General features: G+C 42.8%; 1 long non-coding RNA gene across 1 annotated transcript; it reads right to left on the bottom strand.

Moving 5' to 3' along the window:
- Window positions 1-3,868: 3,868 nt before the first annotated feature.
- LOC128831514 (uncharacterized) lies at window positions 3,869-8,231 on the bottom strand. The gene is made up of 2 exons (XR_008443820.1): window positions 7,798-8,231; window positions 3,869-5,833 (listed from the first exon to the last, which is right to left on the bottom strand). It is a non-coding gene; the product is annotated as an uncharacterized LOC128831514 (long non-coding RNA).
- Between the last annotated feature and the right edge of the window lie 2,866 nt (window positions 8,232-11,097).

Raw genomic sequence — 11,097 nt, forward strand, 5'->3', positions numbered from 1 at the left:
AAAGGTTAAGGGTGGGTGGGATTTCAAAAATATGGCAAAGTAAAGTGATGTGGTGATTCTATTACTTAATATACAGTTTGTATTGTTTCACCCAGTACTACTGTAAATCTTGTGTTTGGAGTGGAAGTATTCTAATGAGGTAATCAGTAAGCGGTGACCAAATAAACTAAAAGTTTTGTTTCCTTTTAAATTTTTACTCCCCTGCACCTCCATCAAGAGGTTAAACAGATTGAAGGTTTTCCCTGAACTTTATTGAAGCAAATGCATCCTCTGGGTCCATACATACTGGGGAAAATCATATCATAATTATTTTTTCTGTTAGGTCAATCTGGGGATTTAATTTATAATTCTCTGTATCTCAGTTACTTAAAAAAGCAGACATTTACAGCAAGACAATTTTTTTTTCTTCTGTGACACCTTTTTAATAAACTTTCTGCTTCTGTGCTCACTTGTTTTGGATCCTCTGTGGTTGAGATGGTGTGAGCCATCCCCTCATGGACCAGGGGCTTGAAATTTTGAAACATATTCCTTTTTAGTGATCCTCCATAAATCCCTTCCTTTAAAACATTAATCATATTACTTGTTAATATCTCAAACACCAGCAGGTGATCTAGAACTGAAAATGTCAATTTTTATTTAGGGTCTACCATAAGGACTGCTGTAGTTAAATTGATAAAGTAAAACTCAGTTTGAATTATAGCTGTGACACTGTATTATGCTAGATATAATTCCAGTGAAAATATCAGAAAACATGATCATTTTTTTAAATTTAGATTTTAGTCCAATTTCTTCACATTTTTATTCCAAACTCATCTTAAGATACTTTATAATAATTTAATTACAGCTATAAAAGTGCATTATTCTAGAGATAATTCCTTGTGTCATACTACATTGCCATTATTTTTATATTTAGGATTTTTTAAAATTGCATTTTCCTCCATATTTCTGCTAACAACTCTCATGTGTTTTCACAGTTCTGAATAATCTTCCTATGCTTTTGTCACTGAATTCCAAAAATCCATCTCATTTTCAAAGAACTGGGACCACCAGTGTAGATCTGGGCAGAATGGCATGGATTCCAACTCCATTTTCAACTGGGGCGAAAGATACGGTGACTATGATTCTGAATCTGCTGTCAGTTACATGGGTGGGAATCAGGATTAACTCCACTGAAGGCAATGGAGATCTGCCAATGTAAAACCAGTAAAAATGACTGCAGAATCAGGGCCCGTGACTCCTGGTCAATGTATAGCATATAGTCACATGTCAGGGAAATCTAGGGCTTTGGTTCCATAACTAAGGGGAACAGAATAACTACAGGTATTTAAAAGGTATCAAGAGCATAGTGAATAACAATAGTGATCATTTAGTGCTTTTCATTAAGAGATCTCAATGTGCTTTACACTATTAGTTAAATATCATTCTCCCCATTTTACAGGTGGAATTGTTTAGGGTTATATAAGGAATTTTGGTGTAGGGAAACCAGTATTAAAGGGATAAAATGAAAGAGATAAATCTAGTTTGAATATCAGGAAACACTTCCTGATGGTTAGAGCTTTTAAACAGTGTAATAGTGTCCTGAGAGATTTGGTGGAAGTCCCTTTGCTAAAGCTTGCTTGGCAGAAATTAGAACAGCAGTTCTCAAACTGTGGGTCAGAACCCCAAAGTGGGTTACGATCCCATTTTAATGGGGTTGCCAGGGCCAGCATTAGACTTGCTGACACCTGGGGCTGAAGCTGAAGTCCGAGCTCCACCTGCACCCAGGGTGGCGGGGCTCAAGCTCAGTCTCCGGCCCCCTCTCCCCCCAGAGCAGGGCTCTGGCTCTGTCCCCCCCGGGGTCATGTAATAACTTTGTTGTCAGAAGGGGGATGCTGTACAATGACGTTTGAGAACCCCTGGACTAGAAAACACCCGCAACAATCTTGCACTGGCAAAGGGGTGGACAACAGCTTTAATTTCAGTGGTTCTATGAACTCAATGCAATGCGTTCCTGAGATATAGACTCTGTGTACAGGATTCCTGGGAGAGGCGGGGTGGTATTAGAGGATTGAAAGTTTTCTGAAAAAGCCTGCTCAATGGGCAGCAGCAGTCCAAAATGCTAACCGAATGTTAGGAACCATTAGGAAAGAGATAGATAATAAAACATAAAATGTCATAATGTCACTATGTAAATCCATGATATGCCCACACCTTGAATACTTCATACTGTTCTGGTCACCCATCTCAAAAAAATACATTAGAATTGGGAAAGGTACAGAGAAGGGCAACAGAAATGATTAGGGGTATGGAACAGCTTCCATATAAGGAGAGTTTAAAAAGTTGGGGACTGTTCAACTTAGGTCATGTTTACACTTACCTCTGGAGCTATCGATTCAGTGGGAGTCCATTTATCATGTCTAGTGAAGACATGATAAATCGACCACTGAGCGCTCTCCCGTCGACTCTGGTACTCCACCAGAGCGAGAAGTGTAGGCGGAGTCGACGGGGGAGCATAAGCTGTCCACCTACCACGGTGAAGACACCGCAGTAAGTAGATCTAAGTACATCAACTTCAGCTACGTTATTCACATAGCTGAAGTTGCATAACTTAGATCGATTTCCCCCCCCCCCGTACTCCTCTCCCCAGTGTAGACTAGGCCTTAGAAAAGAGATGATTAAGGGGGGGTATGATAGAGGTCTATAAAATCATGATTGGTGTGGAGAAGAAGTGTTATTTACCCCTTCATATAACATAAGAACCAGGGGGCCATCTGATTAAATTAATAGGAGCAGGTTTAAAACAAACATAAAGAAGTACTTCTTCACACAACACACAGTGAGCCTGTGAAATTTGTTGCCAGGGAGTATTGTGAAGGCTAAAAATATAATTGGGTTCAAAAAAGAATTAGATACATTCATGGAGGATAGGTCCATCAGTGGCTATTAGTCAAGATGGTCAGTAATGTAACCCCATGCTGCTGTCCCTAGACCTCTGACTGCTAGAAGCTAGGACTGCATGATAGGGGAGGTCACAAGGAGAGCTCAATAATGACCCTGTATTGTTCATTCCCTCTGAAGCATCTGGCACTGGCCCCTGTTGGAAGACTGAATACTGGTCTGACCCAGTATGGTCATTCTTATGTTCTTAGGCATTCATCCACAGTGCTGACTTTCATCAATATCAATACTTGCTGGGGCAATGCCATGCCTTCCAGAGTGCATGGTCTCTAAATATCCGTTTCTCTTCTCTAAGCTTTAAATCGGAAGGGAATTTCTATGATGCCCTTGAGTGAGTAGCTTCTGTATTGATGTTTGCATAAATATAGTTGATTAAATGTATTTGGTAATTGTAAGCAATAATATTCGTGTAGCTATTAAAATATTGAATGCTTTTGTCAGGGCTGAAACCTAATGCAGACACATGTAGATTCACTTTGTGGTTCATTAAAAAAGCAATAACCTTTGAAAGATTTGCACAGTACTTCAGCACTTGGTAATGAACAGTGTTATGTAATAGCTTGTTTCTTTCTATTATCAGGAAACCAATACTTTTCCTAAGTTGTGCAGTGAAACAAGAATTGATTGTCAACAAATTTATGGGACAGATGTGGCCAAAAATAAGCTAGCACAGGGAAAAAATGGCCTTTTAGATAGTCCTCATATACTTTTAACAGAGGCATTCCATCTATGACACAGCTGATTAGAAATAGTAAATGTTGTTGTAAAGAACTGCACAGTAGGTTGAAGAGAGAGGAGAACTGCTGGATTAACTAAGGTGAGCTGCTCATTAGGCAGGATGAATTGAGAGTACTCACTAGATAAACTGGAAACATAAATTCCTTCTCTCTGGTGTGTGGTGACGACGCAGGAAAGGAAACAGAACGCCAGGTTTGTTGGTAGCCAGAGAGCTTTACAAGCCTCTTGCAAAAAGCCTCCCAGGAAAACTTTTCCTGGGGTTTTTATTTCTCTCCTTGCTTTGTTTACAACACTTCTTAGTGGTTACATTCCTGCGCATAGAAAAGCCGGGCAGTATACATGCACATAAGATAACGAACCCATCTCTTGAGCGCGTGAACACCAGCTGCGAGGGTACAATCAAATCAGCCAAATAAGTTTCCCAAACACAAACGCTGGATTGAAGGTCACTCCTGCCTCGTAGCCATGGGAGCAGTTTGCCGCGCCTGTGGGCTGATGATTCGGGAGCTATGCGTCCCTACATCCCCCCCTGTTTTATTTTATAGATGCAGTGTTTAAACAAAACACTCTCACAGGGTAGCATGCACAATGCCACTAGATTGGGTATACACTAAACAAAGCAGCAAAATGAAACACCAAAAACTAAAACTAAGAGCCCATACTATAAGAGGGTCTTTATCCACTTTAAGGGTGGCTATGACTAGATATAATTCCACCAAGGAGGAAAAACGTCCTAGCGGATAACTTAAACATAACATTTCAGCATATCAGTCTGCTATTGGATGCAAAACTATTATCAGTAAGCTTAAAACAACACATTTCTTTCACTGTCTCACACCCCAGATGTTGCTGGGTGGTTTGCAGACAGGAACAAGGCAAGTACTTAACAGACCTTGCATGTCCGGGGCAACGGCCAGGCAGAAATCAGATTGATTTAATACTTGTGCCAGGTGGACCCAAATGTCTTGTAATGTGGTGTCATTAACATACACACAACTGTCATTAACTTGAAAAAAGTAAGCGTCCTGTCAGGTGTAATCCCAGGAGCACTGACTAAAATTAACTGGGCATACCAGGTAGTCTAATTTCCCAGATGTCTTGGTGAATTACTCAATCCCACATGCATCCTCCCCATGGACCCGGCAGGATTTGGTATGTGGAAGGCCACACCCTCTTTACCGGTCCATATGCTTGGAAGGAGCATTAAGAACGTTTGCACTTTTACCTAGAAAGTCTCTAAGTATGTCTCTATGGCCACAGATCAGATGGTACTCCTGATGTGTCTGTAAGGGCAGTGGGCCAAGCCTGAACATGCTAGATCCCACTGCAATGCCTTCCCAGCCTCAGTGATATTCAATACCATCTCTGTCAGCAACTTCTGGGTCATTGTCTGTATTTGAATGTGTTACAGGGGTAATAGTGTAATAAAGAAGATAGCAGGGGCAATGGCAACAAGGTGCCTTTGGTACTTATCATTTAAAATCCAATTAGGGAAGGCAATACATACTGGAGGACTTATTCAAAACACAGGGCGCAGCCTGTAGAATAAACCCCAAAATCCAATCAATACCACGTTCCCAAGCATGGGTCCCACAAGTTTCTTTTTTTCCAGGTTATAATTTTTTGTTTCTTCACCAGGGTCAGTTCTTAATGTCTCTTGTAGTCAGGAATTCCTGGACTTTGTGGTTTCAAGGAAGCAAGTGTTCCTTCTTCTCTTTTCCTGAAACAGTGTGGTTTAGCATCATACAGGGGAGAGGTTACTAGCACATCACCCTGTAATGGTTTTGCTTCTTCTAGAAAAATTCAAAGCAACAGTAGGTCTGTCAGTGGACAAGGGAGAGGTTACTAGCACTTCACCTTGTCTTTTTTTTCCTTTTTCCTGCTGTCCAGAAGGCACAGCAGGACTAGAAGGAGAAATAGGCTTATCATTAGTCAAAGAGTCCTCCCGAGGTGGAGGGGTCTTTTTGCAGTGAAAAGCATGGGTCCAGGCAGTCAGTCCTTGGCACTTCACAGCGGTGTTGGTGGTTAACAGGACTTGGAAAGGGCCTTTCCAGCATGGAGCCAAAGCAGTCTTTCGTTGATGGACTTTACATAGACTCAGTCTCCTGGTTTTAATAAATGGCAGGGGTGCTAGGATCTTTGGGTAGCACTTTTCTACCTGTGAGAAAAGAAACCTAACACATTTCATTAATGCCTGGCAGTGTTTTGCAGATCTCACAGTTGCTCGGGCACATTTAAGCCCCCCCCTTGTCTTGGGGGTCAGCCAAGTTTTGGCTGTGGCCTTGGATGAGCCTGCAAGCTGTATTTTCCTCTCAGTTAACTCATTCTGTGCTTTTTCCTCTTCTCCCTTTCTCGGCTTCTTTTAACCTACAAAGGAAACCTTCACTCTTCCAGTAAAATAACTTTATTACAGAGCTTTGGAGCAACAAACCGGGACAAGCACACCCACTTTTGAGGAGTGCACTCGGTACAACCTCAGGTGTCTAATTGCTTTCCTCCCTCCCCAGCCCTCTGGCTAGAAATCTGAGGTAGCCAGAAGGATCCCATGGGCAATATGGGGAGTGGGTTAACCTTCCATGTCTTTGCTTCCAAAGACTGTTGGTATACAACTCTTAACAACAATTTTTGCCATAAAACACAAAAATAATCCCTATTGTGCCAGTAAATGCATGGTACATTGAATGCTGTTCAGCTGGCATCCGTTTTCTCTGATGATCTGAAAAACAAAAGAACAGAGGTCTACCCCTTTTGGGCAGTCAGTCATTGCTTAAAATGTTTCCTTGTATTTGTTCATAGGCAGCCCAGATTTCAGTGGCTTCTACCTTATTAGTTAGAAACTTGCATTAATACAAATGCTATCTACAGCTTAAAGATTTTTACTTAAAAGGGACACAATTAACTTTCCCAGTCTTTTGATTGCCTTTTACTTCTAACTCCTGCTTTCAAACACACAGTGATCTGAACAAGACAACACAACCTATATTGGTAGGTTTGCATTTCCTTTACCTCTGCTACAATATACACTGCACATATTCTGGGGAAAAGCGGCCACTGCGCAACCCATACGGGCTCATCAGTGAGCCAACGGAGGGGGAGGGCCGTACGCCTAATCATCAATATGGATTGTGGCAGTTAAAGCAGTTCCCCTGAGGCTTCTGCCCCTTGTGCAGGGCAGCTGTCAGCAGGGCCATCTGATGGGTTTGAGTGCCTACATCAGTACACGCCTGCAGCAACTCCGCCAGGGTCGAAAGACTTAGAGGACTCGCTCGCAGCGGGGACCCTGCGAAACGCGCGACGGGCACACTGGCCAATGATGGGAAAAGCTACCTGGGGCGTGCCCACCACCTGCTCGGGGATGCCCGAAAACTGCCCTGTGCCATATAACTGCTCAGCAAGATAAGCCCCTCCACCTTGTGCTGCTGCCGCAAGCGCCTCTCGCTGGTACTCGCTGTCCCACACAACATATTGCGCGGGAGACAGCACCATGCGACACATGTCTTTCCAATCTTGGGGGAGCAAGTGATAACCGTTTGACACACCTTCCAAGATCCCCCGGAGCTCGTGCAGAACCGAGTAGGGGAGAGCCTCCCAGTCCACTACTTGGCCCCCGTTTCCATTATTTCGCTTAGAGACGGGGAACGCCTCGAACCCACACTTGGATTCCTTGTCGGTCAAGAGACCGGCCTTGCGCACCGGCTGCACCGCCGCGGCGACAGCGCCCCCCTGCCCGACCGGTAGGCAGGGGGGCACCGCCACGGGCGGCGGCGCAGGGGGGGTCAGCTGCGGGCAGGAGGGGGGTGGCCCATCACCTGGGGGCAAAGGGGAAACCGGCTTAAGGCCGTCGGGGCCGAACCCCTCCAGCGCCTCCTTACAACGCTGCCAGAGCAGCAGGTGCTGAACTGGGGCACGGGGTTCACTATACAAGGTGATCCCAATCCGTATCCAATCAAAAAGCTGTAATGACCCGCAGTCCGGATACCAGGGGCACTGGCGATCTATTTCCCTTAGAAGGTCCTCAATATGAGCGACCGGGACAGCGACACATGATCGCTGCCTTATAATCTTTTGTAACTCTCTTGCGTGCTCCTTCTGGGCACTGGAAAGTCTCCCCCCCATACTCACGAATAAGGGGCGGCAAACAGCCGCGGGCGCGCTCGGCGTATCCAGCCGGTGAGTAGAGGGGCATCACGTCGGGGTCACCAGCTGTGGTGACGACGCAGGAAAGGAAACAGAACGCCAGGTTTGTTGGTAGCCAGAGAGCTTTACAAGCCTCTTGCAAAAAGCCTCCCAGGAAAACTTTTCCTGGGGTTTTTATTTCTCTCCTTGCTTTGTTTACAACACTTCTTAGTGGTTACATTCCTGCGCATAGAAAAGCCGGGCAGTATACATGCACATAAGATAACGAACCCATCTCTTGAGCGCGTGAACACCAGCTGCGAGGAAACAATCAAATCAGCCAAATAAGTTTCCCAAACACAAACGCTGGATTGAAGGTCACTCCTGCCTCGTAGCCATGGGAGCAGTTTGCCGCGCCTGTGGGCTGACGATTCGGGAGCTATGCGTCCCTACACTGGTGATTTACAGACCACTCTTGTAAGGTGTGTTGAATATCTCTTCGATAGATGTTGAGTGGCTTCATCTCCTGCTGAAGACAGGGGGCCAGATCCTCAGCCATGCAATAACTGATTGCCACTACTACAGTGGCACAAAGCAGCCTTAAACTTGGCTTGAGGGTCTTACCTATATAGGGGGATATTTAGGTGGGGTAGTGGTTCCAATACTATTTTCTCTCCTTGCCCACAAAACAGAGGGGTGACCAAGGGTCAGGGGATCTGGCTGGTGCATCCCTATACCCAGCAACCCCCAGTTTAACTATGTTATTTTGAGGGTTAAGTAGGACACAAGTAGTGCATTGTCCTTGTGCTGGCCCTCTGCAAAGAGGTGATTGTCACTGTGAGAATAAAGTTTTCTTATAGCCCAAGGTTCTAAAGTACAATTTTCAAATACACTTCGTGCAGTTAAAGTTCAACCAAATTTCAGCCAATGTCAGGAAGGAAGGGCCTGGTTCCTAGCACCAGCCAGGCCAGACTGAGAGATCCTATACAGATCACTTCTTTTATAACACTTTTGTATTAAAGTCCATCCAGGTGAGACTAAGTACATTTTTCTTATGTCTGGGCTCCTGGCCAGTCCTTGTGCTGAGAGGCTGCTCTGGTATTTTCTTTGCTCAGATAGTGTGTTAACTAGGGATTTGCAGAAGATGTGATGTTGGTATCTGTATCCAAATCAATATAGGGTTTAGTGTTGAATCAAATATTGGTTTTAGGTATTAGTGTGGATTTGATTGGTGCTGAAATATCACAAGATCTTCTAATAAATTTCAAGGTACTTGTACTTACAGCACCTGTAATCAGGGCTCAGATGGTCACCCCATAATGAAATGCACTAGCTTGCATTATTTGATTAAAATATAGGGTTTATTTATTCAGAATAGCAGCTTTCTTGTAATTTTCCAGAGATTACAACATGTATAATCTTGTGACAGGTGTCCCAGTGGGGGCCATCCAAGGTCACTCAATTAGGGTGAACTGCAAAGAATGGGGCAGACAAACCCCAAAGCTGGTGGATAATTGGATACTTAAATTTACCAAGCCAGCATAAAACAGCTTATTTATTACCTCGCTGATTGCCCAAAACCCAACAACACAGTTCCCTTAAAGCGACCCAGCCTCAGGCCTCCATCCAGATACCCAAGTCAAATATGATGAAGATTTTTGAAAATCATATTTCCTCATATAAAATAAAAGGTTCTATCAGTCCCAAAGGATTGGACACATTACTTCCCAGGTTATTGAATATTCCAGATCTTACCCAAATACACGCTCACAGTCACTTCTTAACTAAACTAAAGTTTTAGAAAAGAGAGAGTATGGCTAATAGATCAATATACATACAGACATGAGTTTAATTCTTGAGGTTCAGATTCATAGCAGAGATGGTAAGCTTTGTATTTGTAGAATTTAGTTCATAGGTTATGGTCCAATGTCCAATATCCTTTCAGGGCATTCCAGTTTAGGACTGAGATCTCAGTCCTTAGGGCTTAAGGTTCCCCTGTATGAAGCCTCAAGCAGATCTGAAATAACAGAATCAGGACCCAAGGGTCTTTTTATAGTGTTCTAGCATCCACTTGACTATGCAGGCCTGGGTAAACAATAGGCTTTTGATGTAACCTTTTGCTTTCTAAACACCAACATAGGGCAATTTATCCATTAGGCAGTCTATCACAAACTTCAAAGAGACATATAGACAATGACATGACTTCACCCAGGATTCATCTAAATGAATTCCCTTTTGATCTCTGAATTAGTAGCTATGGTGACAGACAGGTAGCATATAAGATTCAAACCTATATTGTTAGTTAGAAGTGATACTAATTGTGTCTATTTCAAAGTTCTAGCTTATTTAGCAAAAATGGCCCTCAATACCATTCATATACCTTTCTAACATGACTTTAAAGGTGGGCTTTGGGTCATTCAGCCTGCAAGCCGTTTAACCCTTAATGGCCATATATAATTGCAACAAATCTTATACAAAGTATAATACAACAGTGGTATTAACAATTTCCATGGTTATATTTTAATTCGACAACGTCACAGACCTTCATAGGATTGTTTAGGATTTTTTTTTTTTTTTTTTTGGATGTATCATTTTACAAGTGTTCTTTTTAAATGTTTTTCCTGGGGCTCATTTTTTCCCCTTATATTTTTACTTCAGATCTATATAATTAGTTTTGGAAGGCTAAACTGAAAATAAAAGGAAATTAATGGATGTCTTGAAGGCACATGTTGTGCAATCCCTCAGTTCCAATTAGAAAGATTTCTCAAGGACAGGTCTTCCAGAGGTAATTATGGGCCAAAGGTTGAATTCTGTTTTAATGAGCTTCTCTGGATGCTTCTCTCAGCTAATGTGAAAGTACAGAATGTATTCAGCAAAAGCAACGAGGAATCCTTGTGGCACCTTAGAGACTAACAAATTTATTTGGGCATAAAAGGCAACTCCCATCTTTTCATGTGTTACACTAAGCAGAATATATATTATATTTTTCACTCCATGCATCTGATGAAGTGGTTTTAGTCCACAAAAGCTTATGCCCAAATAAATTTGTTAGTCTCTAAGGTGCCACAAGGATTCCTCGTTGTTTTTGCTGATACAGACTAACACGGCTACCCCTCTGAAAGAATGTATTCAGTAGTTCTAATTATTTAAACTACTCCTCCCATTTATCTTAAGTCAAATTAGTTTGATACAGTAGCAGCAGTAATACTATACAAGGGCAGTCACTAAACCCTTAACAAAGTTGTCCCATATTAGGCTGAATACATGTTTTTATGAAGCATGTTTAAATCTCTCAGTAAGTGCATC

This window comes from Malaclemys terrapin, chromosome 2, assembly GCF_027887155.1.
Source record: "Malaclemys terrapin pileata isolate rMalTer1 chromosome 2, rMalTer1.hap1, whole genome shotgun sequence".
Lineage (NCBI taxonomy): Eukaryota > Metazoa > Chordata > Testudines > Emydidae > Malaclemys > Malaclemys terrapin.